Source organism: Bombus pascuorum, chromosome 3, assembly GCF_905332965.1.
Source record: "Bombus pascuorum chromosome 3, iyBomPasc1.1, whole genome shotgun sequence".
NCBI lineage: Eukaryota > Metazoa > Arthropoda > Insecta > Hymenoptera > Apidae > Bombus > Bombus pascuorum.
In genome coordinates this window covers 16,273,054-16,290,508 of record NC_083490.1, presented here as the reverse complement: position 1 = coordinate 16,290,508, position 17,455 = coordinate 16,273,054, and the positions used below count along the sequence as shown (strand labels likewise).

Genomic DNA, 17,455 nt, shown 5'->3' with positions numbered 1-17,455 from the left:
AATCTGTTTGACTTCTATGCGGCTCAAGTCACGTATCAATATATGTACATTCTGTAGTTTTAATATTTTAAGCGTGCATTGTGCACAGGACAATTGTCTTCAATAAATTTTGCAGATCTGTTTATAGTAAGTGAGGGATCATTTGGCCAACGAAAAATAAGGCGACTTTTAAAAGATGCAATGAAACTTGCTTCTGCTGAACATGGACTATGAAGGTGGAACATCTTCCCGTTTATTTTGCAATTAAATACATACGTAATTGAATGAGGTTTACTGGCATACCGATTCCAAGGATTTACCGTGCTTCTTAGAAATATTACACTATGTGGTATGAAATATAATTTGTCCTTGTTATAACCATTAACATCTAGAGCCTTTTCTGGAATTTCTTATACTAAGGCATCGCAATTATTTTTCATTTTACGCTGTGTTGCTCGCAAGTTCTAACATATATATGAACCAACTGGAAATAATTCTTTGGCACGCATTCGAGTACAATTGTTTCCTTCTGGTTTTCACAAAGCTTCGCAGAACAACTTCGTATCCTCGTTCCTTTAAAAAAAAGTCACACGTTAGTATTACATAAAAGTACCCCTTCAAAAGACATTTCATTTCTGGAAATCTATACGTTTATTAGTGAATTCAATAAGATTCGCTTGCTTACCTGCTCCTCGAATATTTTGTACTATTGTCACCTCCTCCTCCTAAGTAGGATGCATCTATAATATGCAATGCAGGTACTTTTTGCTGATGTATAAACTCCTTAGTCATACCATATACAACTTCTGCGTATACATGTGTATTTGGTGGTAATTCTATGCCAATGTCATCGTCTCGAACCCAAGAATCCTTTATATATCTATATACGTTATTCTTTCCCATGCCCATATAAAATGTAGCGTTATTCTTGTCATCATGGGGCCTTGGCTTTGTACCACATGGAATACAAAACCAGTCATTTGGTGAACAATAATGCATTTTGAATGTTAAATTCCATCAATTGTGCTTGACTAATAGTAAGGAATGTAGTGTCTTTCAAAAGAGTATTCTATTTATCTTTTGGTTTCATGTGTCTTGGGGTTGTTCTAGTTTCATCAGGAAGTTTCCAATACTCCTGACATTGTTTGCGCATATCAGCTTGTTTTGTCTCAACAAGAGTATCATCCTCGCAAAATGCAGCCTGTTATCTGTTTTCTGCTCAAATCTTTGTTAGAAGCACGTAGATATTGAACAAATTGTTTCTCGCTTTTTAATTCATTATATGATACTAATTGTAAAACGTTGTCATTTCCACCACCTTTTAAAAGCAGACGATTAACATGCTTCAGATATTCCACAACATCTTGTGTCCCACTTCGTTTCGTCTAACATATTAAGTAACGTTCTGAACTTGCTGGTCCAGAAGAGTTTGGTTTAAAAATACAAACTTCTTCAAAGCAGCGATACATTAAATAAACTAAACCAGCACTAAAGGGTGTTTGTGCATTTTGTCACAAAATGACCACCCTCTTACAATCATCAATGCTATTACACATTGACAAAGATACAGTTGTTTTGAAAGAATTTCTTGTACATTATCTTGTCCTTCTACAGAAAATCCCCCATCAGACATCATAAAATGTACTCCTTTGCCATGGGTATGCTGCTTTATAAGATTCGTAAATGCCTCTTGATTATCTGGGTCAAAAACATCACCATTTTCTTTTAGTCCATATTATGGATGAAATGTTTCACAAGGACCCGCATTAAAATCTGCTAATTTGAAATCATTTTCATTCTTTAAAATAAGACCAAATCCTTTAGCACGTCATTTCTTTCGCCATAGAACATATTCACTAAAACCACCTGGTCCAGCACAAACATCTGCGAACTATAGCAGCTCATTCTCCCCCAAACCTTCTGGTTTAATAAACATAAAGTTACATGCCCTATATATATTCGCCATTTTAACAGCAGCACGACTTAAGAATAATGCACCACGAATTGTATTCATAAGAATTACAACGTGTCCTTGCTCGACGCACTTCAACGTTATCCAAATGACCGAGTACTGTTTTTGCATTGATAATATTTTGCACTCTATCTTCACAACGGAAATCAATTTCATCATCTATGATCAACTTTTCAGGTCCCTGGTGTAACCAGTCCTGCATTTCTTCCAACGTAGGCGTATTGGAATTTGGATTCCTTACTCATTTCACGACTTCCACACACATTATTACTTCCTCTTCAGGATTCCATTTATGACCTGAAGCTTCATGTCCAGAAACAGGTTGCTGTCTACGACCATGCTGTTTAGGTGCTTGAACTGGCTCTGAACGGCCTTGTTTATTTTTTCCAAGACTGTAGCCTTCTTTATTTTTTTACTGCCCCGTCATCTATATTAACCCGACAGCACAGGATAATACTTGAATTCGTTCTTCCCCAAATGTAGAATTTATGTCCGTCAACAATATATATATATATATATATATATATATATATATATATATATATATATATGTCGGAGATGAAAGGACACCGGGCCCCCCCGTTGGAATTATTTGGAAAAAGCCTCAATACTGTAGCATTTACGAAATAACAGAAACACAGTCATTCGAAACTTGAGACAATGAGTTTAGGCTCGAGGCGACAACCGGTCGCCGAGCGTAGCCACGGTCACGGGATGAACGTTTCACCTAACAGAGATATAAAGTAACATAGCTTTCCTTTAAAGAATTGGCAGTACAGACACTTGACAATAAGACATTCCAACAGCCCCGCAGCTCGCGAAGACAGACCCCATTCTTCGGGCCAGATGATCGCCAGATGCCGATGCATCGTTTACAGTTTATGTTCAGATAACCTGAGGAACCGTTACAAATCTTAGGACTTAGTTAACTAAAGTCCTTCAGATTGACAAACAGTATTTGTTCCATCAGCCTGTAAATCTGTCACCTATTGCGGGAAGTTACGGGAAAGCCTGATTTGGTCACGTACGACGTTGCCTGCTAGGAACTCTCTCTCTAGGGCGGCTAGCATCCTTTTCTAACCGCCAACATAGAAATTGACCAATTAACAGCAGCGCCTATTTCCCTCACCCTCCGAGTGGAGGCTTTCTTTGACGAATCCGATGATCTCGTGCCCTTAGGCACACCCCATCATAGTTTCCCTCTGCAGCGTCGTCGCGACGGAAAGTCATTCTTTTCTGGCAATCTGATTAGCTAAGAGTCAACCAAGCGTTCCTAGTATCGCGAGTAATAAGTTGAGTCCGACTTAGACTTTGAAGCAAAGTATATTCGTTATCCCGTTGACCGTGGATTCGCTATATCGAACCTAGGGCCATTGTCATTAGCGTCCAGTTACCGCGTCCGCTCGTCAATCTTGTATCAGCCATACTTGTGTAATAAATATCTGTGCGACAACCATGAACAACCCTGGTGAAGATTCATTATACGCCCCTACCTACAACCCGACATCAGAAGTGGGATCACCACCGTCTACAATTACCGAGCAGCTTCTGGCCATCGTGAGTCAATTGAAAGAGCAAGAGGCGGGTGCGGAACCCAAGGAAGTATCACCACCGTTCTTCATCACCTGAGTCTGCGCGACGAACGTGTCGAGAAACTAGCGCTTACAAGCGACATCAAGACTCTGGACCAATTTTTGACGGAAATGAATGCTTTCCACTACGCGAAGAAGAGGCTGGCGCCTTCGTCAGGAAATCCATCAACGGGCCCCGAAGTTAAACGGCAGAAGCTACCTGACCCCCGGATCAAGTGTCGTCACTGTGGTATTCCCGGGCATAAGATAGCGGAGTGTCGTACGAGAATGAGAACCGAGAGACAGGAGAAAAGCCGACCGGCTGGATCGTCCAAGGTGTCATGCTTCAAGTGTCGCGGAGAGGGCCACATCGCACCCAACTGCCCGCTGCTGCAGAAAACAAATCGCAACCCTGATAACGAACGTCGAGTCAACTCCTGCGTGGTGGAGTCTTCAACTGGTAAATTAAGCCATCTGGGTGAGTCGTTCTCGTTTTATTTCGATTCTGGAGCCGAATGTTCGCTAATCAAAGAGTCCGTAGCCTCGAAATTTTCCGGCAACAGAACGACCGACGTAGTAGTAATGCGAGGGATAGGAAATCACCGTATTAATTGCACGTCTCAAATTGCATCCATAGTACGTATTAATGGTTTTGCGTTGGAAATAATTTTTCACATCCTTGCCGACGGCTATCTAAATTACGACATGATGATAGGCCGCGAAATTTTGAGCCAAGGTTTTAACGTAAATATTACCCAAAATAGTCTCAGTATTTGCAGGGCAAAAGCTGCCAATGTTTACAATATAACCGCCGAAAGTAAAATCGATATTAATGGAGTCGACACCGAGGTGCTCGGTAAAGATAAAGACCGATTGATCTCCATCCTCGAAGAATTTAAGAGTTCGTTTATTACGGGTTTCCCGCGTACACGTGTAAATACGGAACAGTTAGAGATACGTTTGATTGATCTTAATATCACCGTACAAAGAAACCCCTACAGGCTTAGCGAGGCAGAGCGAAGCATAGTACGCGAACGAATAAGCGAATTAATTAAGGCAGAAATCATAAGGCCTAGTAACTCACCGTTCGCGAGCCCTATGTTACTCGTAAAGAAGAAGGACGGCTCGGATAGGTTGTGCGTATATTTTCGAGTGCTAAATAAAAATACGGTCGCGGACCGATATCCTCTACCTCTTATCGCGGATCAAATCGCGAGATTGCAAAGGGCAAAGTACTTCATTAGCCTCGACATGGCCAGCGGGTTCCATCAAATCCCCATTCACCCCAATTCGACAGAATACACAGCGTTTGTCACCCCCGACGGGCAATACGAGTATACGACGATGCCGTTTGGATTGAAAAACGCACCGTCCGTTTTCCAGAGGGCTATTCTCAATGCCTTGGGCGGCCTCGCCCACTCGTACGTTGCTGTCTACCTGGATGACGTCCTAATCATCGCTGAATCGGTAGACCAGGCTCTAGAAAGATTACGCATCGTACTAGGTACCCTCGTAAACGCCGGGTTCTCCTTCAATTTTTCGAAGTGTTCCTTTCTCAAGACGTCTGTACTTTATCTCGGGTACGTAGTTCATAACGGAGAAGTTCGCCCAAATCCGGGTAAAATACAAGCCTTGAGTTCTCTACCGGCACCAACGACCGTCGCTCAACTTAGGCAGTTCATAGGTTTAGCCTCCTATTTCCGAAAATTCGTCCCTAAATTTTCACAGGTAATGAAACCATTGTACGCACTTACCTCCGGTATTAAAAACCTAACTTGGACAGATAGACACGAAACCATAAGGCAAAAAATAATATCCATCCTGACCAACGAGCCGGTGTTGATGATATTTGACCCGAATTACCCGATAGAATTACATACTGACGCTAGTTCGGACGGATACGGCGCTATTTTAATGCACAAAATCGACGGCAGAAACCGAGCAATAGAATATTACAGTAAGAGAACGAGCCCCGCGGAATCCAGATATCATTCATATGAACTAGAGACCCTGGCAGTTGTAAACGCCGTTAAACAGTTTCGCCACTATTTACACGGACGGGAATTTCTAGTTGTCACTGATTGTAACTCGTTAAAAGCAGCTCGTAATAAAGTAAGTCTAAGTGACAGGGTTCATAGGTGGTGGGCTTACTTGCAAACTTTCACTTTCGACATTATGTACCGAGAAGGCAAACGAATGGCCCACGTAGATTTCTTCTCGCGTAATCCTGTAGACACCGACCGCGCCCCCACCAACAAGATCGAAGAAAAGAAAATTAATCTGGCCGAAATCTCGGAAGATTGGCTACTAGCGGAACAACGTCGCGACCCTCAAATTTCTGAAATCGTCAACAAACTGCGAAACGACGAGCTCGCGGAAGACATTGCGAGTACGTATGAGTTACGATCCGGTACCCTTTACCGTAAAATACAAAGGAGAGGCAAGACCCTCTGCCTGCCCATCGTACCAAGAGGGTTTAGGTGGTCCGTCATTAACCACATACACCAGTCAATTATGCACTTAGGTTGGGATAAAACGCTCGAGAAACTGTACGAGTATTACTGGTTCGAAGGGATGGCGAAATATGTTCGCAAATTCGTAGAGAACTGTCATGCTTGTCAGATTTCTAAGGCGAATTCAGGCAAAGTGCAAGTTGAATTACATCCCATACCTAAGACCAGCATACCTTGGCATACCATTCACGTAGACATAACGGGAAAGCTGAGCGGCAAGAACGACTCGAAAGAATACGTCTTTGTTCTGATCGATGCCTTTACCAAATTTGTATACTTACACCACACTCGTAAAATAGACTCCCTTAGCACCGTTAAGGCACTTAAGTCCGCCATATTTCTATTCGGCAGTCCCTCTCGGATAATAGCAGATCAAGGGCGATGTTTTACCGGCAAAGAATTTCAAGATTTTTGTAAGGATAGACAAATTAAACTCCACCTAATAGCAACCGGTGCTAGTAGAGCGAATGGACAAGTAGAGCGTACTATGGGTACATTGAAGAATATGTTTACAACAGTAGAAACGACCGGGCGATCATGGCAAGACGCGATCGGCGAAATACAGTTAGCTTTAAATTGCACCACTCATCGTGTGACTAAATCGAGTCCGCTAGAATTATTAATTGGTAAAACAGCGAGACCCTACGGGTTACTACTATCTGAAAATACCGAAGAAAAGGAAATAGATATCTGCAACGTAAGACAACAGGCCATACGAAATATGGAAGATAGCGCTAAGTATGATAAGGAAAGATTCGATAAAACGAAAGCCAAAGTAGTTAAATTCAATCTCGGTGACTTTGTATTAAAGAAAAACGAGGAAAGGAACCAAACGAAACTAGATCCGAAATTTAGCGGTCCATTTGTGATAGCGGAAATTTTGGAAGGAGATAGGTACATTTTAAAAACACTAGACGGCAAACGGTCATATAAATACAGCCATGATAGGTTAAAGAAAATGCCAGATAGTCGCGTTCCTATTGAGTTGGACGTCTGCGGTGATGACGAGAACAGTGACCATGACGATGCGAGTACCTCGGTCCCAGAGGATCATGCTGACCACAGCACTTAGCAGAAAGAGTTTGCATATGCCCAGTGTGGCGATATGGCAAAGGACAATGTCTTCATACATGTCCAGTGCGGTAATCAGGTGTCGGATCGAACATAGTGGCTCACATACGCTTACGGGGGGCATACGGTCCAAACAAAGTAAGTGCGAGATCAACACACCGTTACCGAATTCGATTCAAGTATTATGGAAATAACATCTAACGTAGTGTTCTAACAAACGCCCAGTGTGGCGATATGGTAAAGGACAATGTCTTCATACATGTCCAGTGCGGTAATCAGGTGTCGAATCGAACATAGTGGCTCACATACGCTTACGGGGGGCATACGGCCCAAACAAAGTAAGTGCGAGATCAACACACCGTTACCGAATTCGATTCAAGTATTATGGAAATAACATCTAACGTAGTGTTCTAACAAACGCCCAGTGTGGCGATATGGTAAAGGACAATGTCTTCATACATGTCCAGTGCGGTAATCAGGTGTCGGATCGAACATAGTGGCTCACATACGCTTACGGGGGGCATACGGCCCAAACAAAGTAAGTGCGAGATCAACACACCGTTACCGAATTCAATTCAAGTATCGTTAACACTACGGAGATAACATCTAACATAGTGTTTGAACAAACGCTCAGTGTGGTATCATGATCCAGAGAACTGAGGGCCGTCTAGGTGCGAGATCGAGAATGGTCCATCATGTCATTACGCCCAGACTGATAATTCACAAAATGCGACTAGCACTTCGAATATCAATCGTAACGTCACGGATTTCCACTCTCTTTTAACTCTTTCTTTATCAAACGTCCGACCAGAATTTTGCTGTCAAACTGGACCCTTGACCTATTTTGACACTTAACTAAATTGTAAATAACGACAGTTATACCGAATCTAACATTGGGGAAACCCAATATTCTAGATACACCCGAGGACGTGTGATAGTCAGGATGGCCGTGTCGGAGATGAAAGGACACCGGGCCCCCCCGTTGGAATTATTTGGAAAAAGCCTCAATACTGTAGCATTTACGAAATAACAGAAACACAGTCATTCGAAACTTGAGACAATGAGTTTAGGCTCGAGGCGACAACCGGTCGCCGAGCGTAGCCACGGTCACGGGATGAACGTTTCACCTAACAGAGATATAAAGTAACATAGCTTTCCTTTAAAGAATTGGCAGTACAGACACTTGACAATAAGACATTCCAACAGCCCCGCAGCTCGCGAAGACAGACCCCATTCTTCGGGCCAGATGATCGCCAGATGCCGATGCATCGTTTACAGTTTATGTTCAGATAACCTGAGGAACCGTTACAAATCTTAGGACTTAGTTAACTAAAGTCCTTCAGATTGACAAACAGTATTTGTTCCATCAGCCTGTAAATCTGTCACCTATTGCGGGAAGTTACGGGAAAGCCTGATTTGGTCACGTACGACGTTGCCAGCTAGGAACTCTCTCTCTAGGGCGGCTAGCATCCTTTTCTAACCGCCAACATAGAAATTGACCAATTAACAGCAGCGCCTATTTCCCTCACCCTCCGAGTGGAGGCTTTCTTTGACGAATCCGATGATCTCGTGCCCTTAGGCACACCCCATCATAGTTTTCCTCTGCAGCGTCGTCGCGACGGAAAGTCATTCTTTTCTGGCAATCTGATTAGCTAAGAGTCAACCAAGCGTTCCTAGTATCGCGAGTAATAAGTTGAGTCCGACTTAGACTTTGAAGCAAAGTATATTCGTTATCCCGTTGACCGTGGATTCGCTATATCGAACCTAGGGCCATTGTCATTAGCGTCCAGTTACCGCGTCCGCTCGTCAATCTTGTATCAGCCATACTTGTGTAATAAATATCTGTGCGACAACCATGAACAACCCTGGTGAAGATTCATTATACGCCCCTACCTACAACCCGACATATATATATATATATATATATATATATATTATATATATTATATATTTCATATATTTATATATATAATATATATATTATATATATTATATATTTCATATATATTATAATATATTTCATATATTTATATATATAATATATATATATATTATATATATTATATATTTCATATATATTATAATATATTTCATATATTCTGTTTATTCTGTTTACGTTGTAGACTCTTAAGCTTGTGTCTTATTACAACGTCTTCGCCGCGGAATGAGACGCACTTTTCGAAAAACTATATTCGTGCGATACAATTGTTTCATCATCGGAGGCGATTATAACGTGAGACACGTTCCCTGGTGCAGCACGTTAAATAGTAACAGAGACGAGAATCTGTGACACTGATTTAATGAGTGACAGGTGGATCTGGTCCTCCAGTTCAGTGACACTGATTTTGATGGCATTTGATTTGTCGAAACGCAGTCGTCGTTGGATTTGGTACTCGCGGGAAAGCTGGATGTTTTTCTGCACCGAGCTGTCAGAATTTGATATCTTTGTCCAAGTGGATAAGAACACTCAGACAACAATCACGAAGTAGAGAACGTCCTCCAGACTATAAATAATAATATTCTTTCGGCCCTAGAAGGCTCCATTTTAGCTCTCACATGGGTTTTAATTACGTTGAGAGATATCTGGATTCCCACTTTGGAGGTTTGCTACGAGACAAACACCGAATCTCTGAGGCAACGCTTCGGTACGGTATGTTAATCTATGCCATCGTTTATCGAACACAGCAAGTGCTATAGAGCCATAAAAAGGCGTATCAGGAAGTCCCCTGATAGATCCCCGAGTTCTTTGGATCTACAGAATTAAAGATTCCAAAAGCATGTTTCCGCAAGTTAGACGAGTGCTAGGCAACAGGGCTAACCTCTTGGTTTACACCCTCAAATTTTCTTCAGACGATTCTCATCGTCTTCCACAGTTGAACAACCTCCTCGTCTAGTGTGATAAAGCAGAAGATACATCGTTACTGGTACCAAGCCGACAAATAGGTCCAGATCATGACGTCTCCGGTACCGTTGGCTTCCCAGAACTTACCACGAAGAATTAATTAATTAATACGAAGAATTATCCACTAACCTGATAGCAATTGAGGCGAGTTTTGTCCGCATGACAAAAAATACGACCACTGATACAGCACTGGTGGAGCAGATGGGATGAAGAATATCTCAACCAACTAATGATTGGGAAAAAATGGAATCAACATGGCGCAACAAATTCCAAGCAAAGCATAATGGTCGTATCAAGGGATGACAACACGACGATGCCAGTATTGGCCCTACGTAACCTCCAATTTATTCATAAGAGCAAACGAAGTAATTCGTCATTTGGCTTGCTGATATTTCTGACTCTGCGATTTATTTTCCGACTAGATTTAATACATTGTTACATTTCATTTTATAAACTACGGAAATTCACGATCAAATACGCGATACAAACGGATAATTCTAATAATCAATAATTATTACGCCATTTTACATATTAATCGCTTCGAAACGCGAAACAACGTATTGAACCTACCATACGAATATGAAAGAAATTTATGATAAATCCATTTTGTTATTTAATTTTATTAATTTGCATAACGAACGAATGAACATATTTAAATCTGTATTTAATCGCAAATTTATACCACGATGAATAATGTTCGGTTAACGATGTTTGTTACCTATAATAGTTGTATTATTATGATCGACATCCTGGTTTGACAATGAAAGAGGAAATAAGAGAAAAGAGGAATATGGTTGTGTAAATGAAACACGCAAGTGTGTACAGTATGTACAGCTTCCTTAGTCTAACAGTTTAATGTATATATATGTCGGGTTATAGTTTGGGGCGTTTAATGAATCTTCACCAGTGTTGTTCATGGTTGTCGCACAGATATTTATTACACAAGTATGGCTGATACAAGATTGACAAGCGGACGCGGTAACTGGACGCTAATGACAATGGCCCTAGGTTCGATATAGCGAATCCACGGTCCACGGGATAACGAATATACTTTGCTTCAAAGTCTAAGTCGGACTCGACTTACTACTCGTGATACAAGGATCGTTTGATTGACTCTTTGTTAAGATGGAGATTATTCCGATAGTACTAGCACACTAGGCGTTTAGCTAATGAGATTACCAGAAAAGGAATGACTTTCCCTCACGACGACGCTGCAGAGGAAAACTATGATGGGGTGTGCCTAAGGGCACGAGATCATCGGATTCGTCAAAGAAAGCCTCAACTCGGAGGGTGAGGGAAATAGACGCTGCTGTTAATTGGTCAATTTCTATGTTGGCGGTTAGAAAAGGATGCTAGCCGCCCTAAAGAGAGTTCCTAGCAGGCAACGTCGTACGTGACCAAATCAGGCTTTCCCGTAACTTCCCGCAATAGGTGACAGATTTACAGGCTGATGGAACAAATACTGTTTGTCAATCTGAAGGACTTTAGTTAACTAAGTCCTAAGATTTGTAACGGTTCCTCAGGTTATCTGAACATAAACTGTAAACGATGCATCGGCATCTGGCGATCATCTGGCCCGAAGAATGGGGTCTGTCTTCGCGAGCTGCGGGGCTGTTGGAATGTCTTATTGTCAAGTGTCTGTACTGCCAATTCTTTAAAGGAAAGCTATGTTACTTTATATCTCTGTTAGGTGGAACGTTCATCCCGTGACCGTGGCTACGCTCGGCGACCGTTTGTCGCCTCGAGCCTAAACTCATTGTCTCAAGTTTCGAATGACTGTGTCTGGGTTATTTCGTAAATGCTACAGTATTGAGGCTTTTCCAAATAATTCCAACGGGGGGGGGCGGTGTCCTTTCATCTCCGACATATATATATGTAACGTTGTAATATTTTTTGAAATCAGGCGATCGATTTGTGAAAACTCAAGAATCGATTTTCTAAATCTTCTTCCGTATCTCCTCAAAACCCTCCGCTTCTACTCCCTCTTCTCTTTCTTCTTCTAGTTCTTAACTTGCTTTTTTTTAATTGTTCAATCTTCTCTTCTCGAATTCCTGTTTTATTCTCTATCCTACCTCTCCGTCATTCTCTGTTTCTATCGTTCGACAGACTCCCAGTAAAAACACAGGGAAAGTCAAACCGTCAGTTGTTGTTCTAAATTCTATAGAATTTGCATATATATATTGTTTATTGCCCAAGAAAAATATAAGTTGCATATGTGTATTCACAATAAACAATGAATTTCTGATTGAAAGTGGTTTTGGCAAAAGTACCCTTACGCGACGGTACGACGTAGCTATACCATATTTTGTGTTGGGTTTACATTTTTAACATTACAGTTTGCAATTTAATTTAAGCCGCTCAAAAGCGGTACTTTTATACGATATTGCTTTTTCTATTTTTTTCTGTCATGAAAACTTGATCGCAAAACGGGACAGATCGGCAGCCTACTTTTAGTTCCTGTGGGGCTGAGTGATCGGCTGGCAAACGATGGCGAGGGGAAGGGACCATGCCGCGAAATGACTTTTACGCAGTGATCGCGTACAGGTACCGCCTATAGGCTCGAAGCATAGCCAATCACTGAGCAATCCTAGTCCGTCGTCGTCACTGTATAAGCGGTCACCGTATAGTTCCATAATGTTCACTCGTCATTCGTACTCGGGACGCAGGAGAGTGCGCGTCTTATAAGAATTTACTGATAGTTTTAATTTTTCTATCTGGAAAATTGTCTTAGAGAGATAGAGAAAATTACCTAAAAGATATTCGTGCGCGTATTAGCTTTGTGTGAATAATTGTAATCTAAAAATTTGTTCAACGATAGATGGGGTACTGCAGTAATCGGACAGGACATTATTCTATATGTAAAGGTAAGTCATTAAAACAAATATATTTAACCCCTTGGCCTACATGCTATTTGCCGATCGTGCGAGCCATGGTAAGCAATTAGTTTGGTCGCGCGCCGCGCCATTCGTTTGTTCAGCCGTGTGCCCGAACAGGCGCAGAATGTGTACTTCTTATGACATGTACATATAGGGGCTACAAAAGGAATTGTGAAATAATAAACAACGTTTGAGGACAAATAGTGGTGTTAGGACGTCTAGGGCGTAATCATGATCAATTGATCAGTTAACAAAAACAATTTATTATTTCAAAGTGAATAATGAATCATTAGCATAATTTTACGTGACATTTTGGCGATCCTGCCAGGATAGTGAAAAGTGTTTGTTCGGAAACCAAAAGACATTCATCATCTACGGAAGATAGAATTATTTGGGACTACGGTCATCCGCAACAACAAAGTAACTATCACGAACCAAGCGAAGTGACAATAAAAGTGAAATCAGCGCAATAATGTCTAAGGCAACCGAATCTCAAACTTCAACGTCAACTGACCCAATGTTGCGAGCAATATGGGACAGTATTCAAAAACAGAATGAGAATATTGCCCTTTTACGAGAGGAAATGTTACGTTTGTCTATGCAAAATGACGAAGAGAACAGACACAGGACAGCAGAAATCGAGAATCTCGGGAAAACCGTCGCAGCGCTACGGACTGGGTTCGGATCCCCTGCGACCGATGACTTTGCTTCCATTATCACCGAAGACAATGAAAGTGCGTCGACAGCAATCAATCGCACCGGGAATATGGCAGAAGCACGCAAACTGTCAGGGTTAGCAGCTCCAGACATCCCACCTGTTCACCTCAACATCGAACAACCCGAGGTGGAAGAAAGAGGCTATTTTCCGCCCGCTTCTCCCACTCTACGAGCTAAGGATGCAATACGCTACATCCCAACGCTCAACGGAGATGATGATGTAGGAGTTGAAGACTTCATCAAAGAAGTGAGAAGTATGAAGGATCGCTGTATGGAGCAAGATCTGTTGCTAAAAGCAATAAAAGTGGAAAAAATCGTGGGAAAAGCAGCCCAAAGTATTCGCAACATTCCTATTGAGTGTTACAGTGATCTGTACGACGCACTGAGAAATAACTTAGCAGCACAAGTGACTTCGGATGAGTACCAAGAACAATTACGAGAGTTGAGACAGGGGCGCGAGGAATCAGTGCAAAGTTTTAATATTCGGTTTAGAAGAATACTCAACCGTTTGCTGTACGCAGTAACCAATGAGTACCCACAACCACTGACACGTAAAATTATGACCGAAGAAATCACGAAGAAGACTGTTCGTGTGTACCTAAAGGGACTCAGACGCGACATAGGGCGAATATTATTAAGCAGTGAACCCTTGAATCTTCCGGAAGCTGAAAAAAAGGCAGCCGATGTAGAACGCTACTTGCGAGAAGAACGACAACCTAATTGGTCATGTAATCGCTTACCTTCCGCTAGTAATCGCGCAAACAACCAGCCAATGCAGATGAAGTGCTTCAAGTGCGGAAAGCTGGGACATATTGCCAACAAGTGTCAAAATTTTCTACCACCGAGCCAGCGCGATCGACCACCCGCAAGGATTCAGGCAGTCCAGGAAAGGGACGAAATACAAGGAACAACATCGAACCAGGAGATGGACGAACCGTACGAGACATACGAGTCAACATCGCCACGGGAAGACTACTCGCAATACCTTTGTCAACCCGAACCGAAGAGCGAGTATTTCTGGACGACACAGGAGCAGGCATAAACCTGGTGAAACGTAACAAAACTGTCAACGCGATACAAATAGGGCCTAAACAAAAATTTTCTATGGGACGAGACAAATACGAAACTAACGAATACGTAACGAAACGAATTTTTGGACAAAATCACATTTTTCACATAGTACCGAACAACTTCCCTATTATCGAAGATGGAATCATTGGGCTACCATGTTTAGAGAAGTATAACTATTCAATATCCAATGACAAAATCCGACTAAACGACAAAACCATTTTATTTCAGAAACCAATACACTTAACTCCTGGAGAAAACAGAGTTCAAACAATCTATCTGGAAGGCAAACCAACTAAAGTATGTTTTATCAACACTGGTGAGCAAAACATTGAAATTTCTAGCAATATTCAAAATTCTCATGACTTTTCCAACGTATCAAAACTAAAAAGCCTAGTGAGAACAGATCACATTGAAAAACCAATCCGTGAATCCATCGAAAAGATTATTCTCCATTATATTGACATCTTTAATTTAGAAACCGATCTTTTGCCCTGTACTAATTTAACTCAGCACACAATTTCGTTAACTAAAGACAAAATCATTAACACACGATCGTATAGACCACCGGAATGTCACTGTGACGAGATTTCGCGACAAATAGGAGACATGTTGAAGAAAAATATTATAGAAGAATCCGAATCTCCTTATAACTCTCCGGTATGGGTAGTTCCAAAAAAATTAGACGCCTCAGGAAAACAGAAATGGAGGATAGTTATCGATTTCAGGAAACTAAATGAACTCACAGAACAAGACGCTTACCCTTTACCCGATATAGACGACATTTTAACACAATTAGGAAACGCAAAATTCTTCTCGGCACTTGATTTATCCTCAGGATTCCACCAAATTCCAATGAACGAGAAATCTAAAAAATATACCGCTTTTTCGACACCGCAAGGGCATTTTCAGTTCAATCGAATGCCATTCGGACTTAAAAACGCACCCGCTACCTTTCAAAGATTAATGGACAGAGCCTTGACTGGACTTGTAGGAAAATACTGCTTTGTTTATTTGGACGACATAGTGATATTCGGAAAAACGATTCAAGAACATAACGAAAACCTCGCGATAGTATTTCAGAGACTCAGAGAATTAGGACTTAAATTGCAACCGGACAAATGTGAATTCGTAAAACCGGAACTAGAATACTTAGGCCATGTAGTTTCATCCGAAGGAGTTAAACCAAACCCCAAGAAATTAGACGCTGTAAAAAACTTTCGATTACCCCGCAATGCCACGGACGTGAAATCATTCTTAGGTTTAGCAGGTTATTACCGCAAATTCATTCGAAACTTTTCCAAAATCGCGAAAAGCCTTACAGACTTAACAAAAAAGGACACACCATTTCATTGGACTGACAAACACCAGACTAGCTTTGATACTTTAAAAGACAAACTCTGTAATTTCCCAATATTAGCTTATCCAGACTTTAACAAAACCTTTACCTTAACTACCGACGCAAGTAACGAAGGACTAGGAGCAATACTGTCACAGGACGGTCATCCTTGTTGTTACATTTCAAGAACACTGAATCCACCCGAACGAAACTATACCACGACAGAAAAAGAACTTCTAGCCATCGTATGGGCCGTGAAAAGATTAAGACAATACTTGTTAGGACGACGCTTCATTATTCGAACCGACCACCAAGCTCTTAAGTGGTTGCACAATTGCAAAGACCCTTCTAGCAGACTGATCCGTTGGAGACTTAAACTCGAAGAATATGACTATGAAATCGAATATACAAAAGGTAAAGATAACACAGCTGCAGATGCTTTATCCGGAGTTCACGCGGTAACTCGCGACGAAGTAGTTAACCTCGACCTAGTAATTGATCACACTAATTCATTCAACGCATGGAAAGAGAACAACGAAAATCCGAAACTCTTAGAAATTAAACCGAATGACCAAACATTTTACCAATTAACTCGAAACGACTTAGGAGAATACGACGAGACACTTTGGATCAGAAGACTTTACAAAATTCTTAAAGATACAACAAAAATCGGCATAGGAAATAACGATTTCACTGAATTAGAGAAAACGCAGATTAAACTCATGCTAATATATTTTAACAACACGTACAAGAAAATTACTTATGCACCTAATCCCATCTTAAAACTAGACGAAAACGAAATACTACAAGCAATAAAGGAAAACCATAACGACACCGTAGGACATTTAGGAATACAAAAAACGTATCAACGGATCAAGGATAAATTCAAAATTTCCGGACTTTTAGAAAGAGTAGAAAACTTTGTGAAAACATGCGACACATGTCAAAAGGAGAAACTAACACGTATCAGGCCCAAAGAATCCCCACAAATCTCAGACACGCCACTTAACCCTAACGACAAAATCGCTATGGACATCATAGGACCGATGACGAAAACCAAACGCGGAAACCAATACATACTTTCAATTCACGATGAACTTACGAAATATCTGATACTAGTTCCCCTTAAAACGCAACGAACTGAATCCATAATTAATGCGCTCATTGAACACTATATTTACATATTTTCGGCACCAAAAACGATCCTAACAGACCAGGGACAAAATTTTGTTAGCGATTTAATGACGAAATTTGAAGAAGCTTTTAAAATCAAACACATCAAAACAACTTCATTTCACCCACAGAGTAACGGATCTCTCGAAAGAACGCATGCCTCAGTTAAAGATTTAATTCGTACTGCATTACACGACAATGACAAAGAATGGGACGAAGTACTTAATTTCATTTGTTTAGGGTACAACACCGCGAAACATGAAGGAACAGGATT

At 41.2% G+C, this 17,455-nt stretch overlaps 1 pseudogene; it reads right to left on the bottom strand.

The window, feature by feature from the left end:
- Window positions 1-515: 515 nt before the first annotated feature.
- On the bottom strand, window positions 516-12,641 carry LOC132905086 (cap-specific mRNA (nucleoside-2'-O-)-methyltransferase 1-like; annotated as a pseudogene).
- Window positions 12,642-17,455: the final 4,814 nt, after the last annotated feature.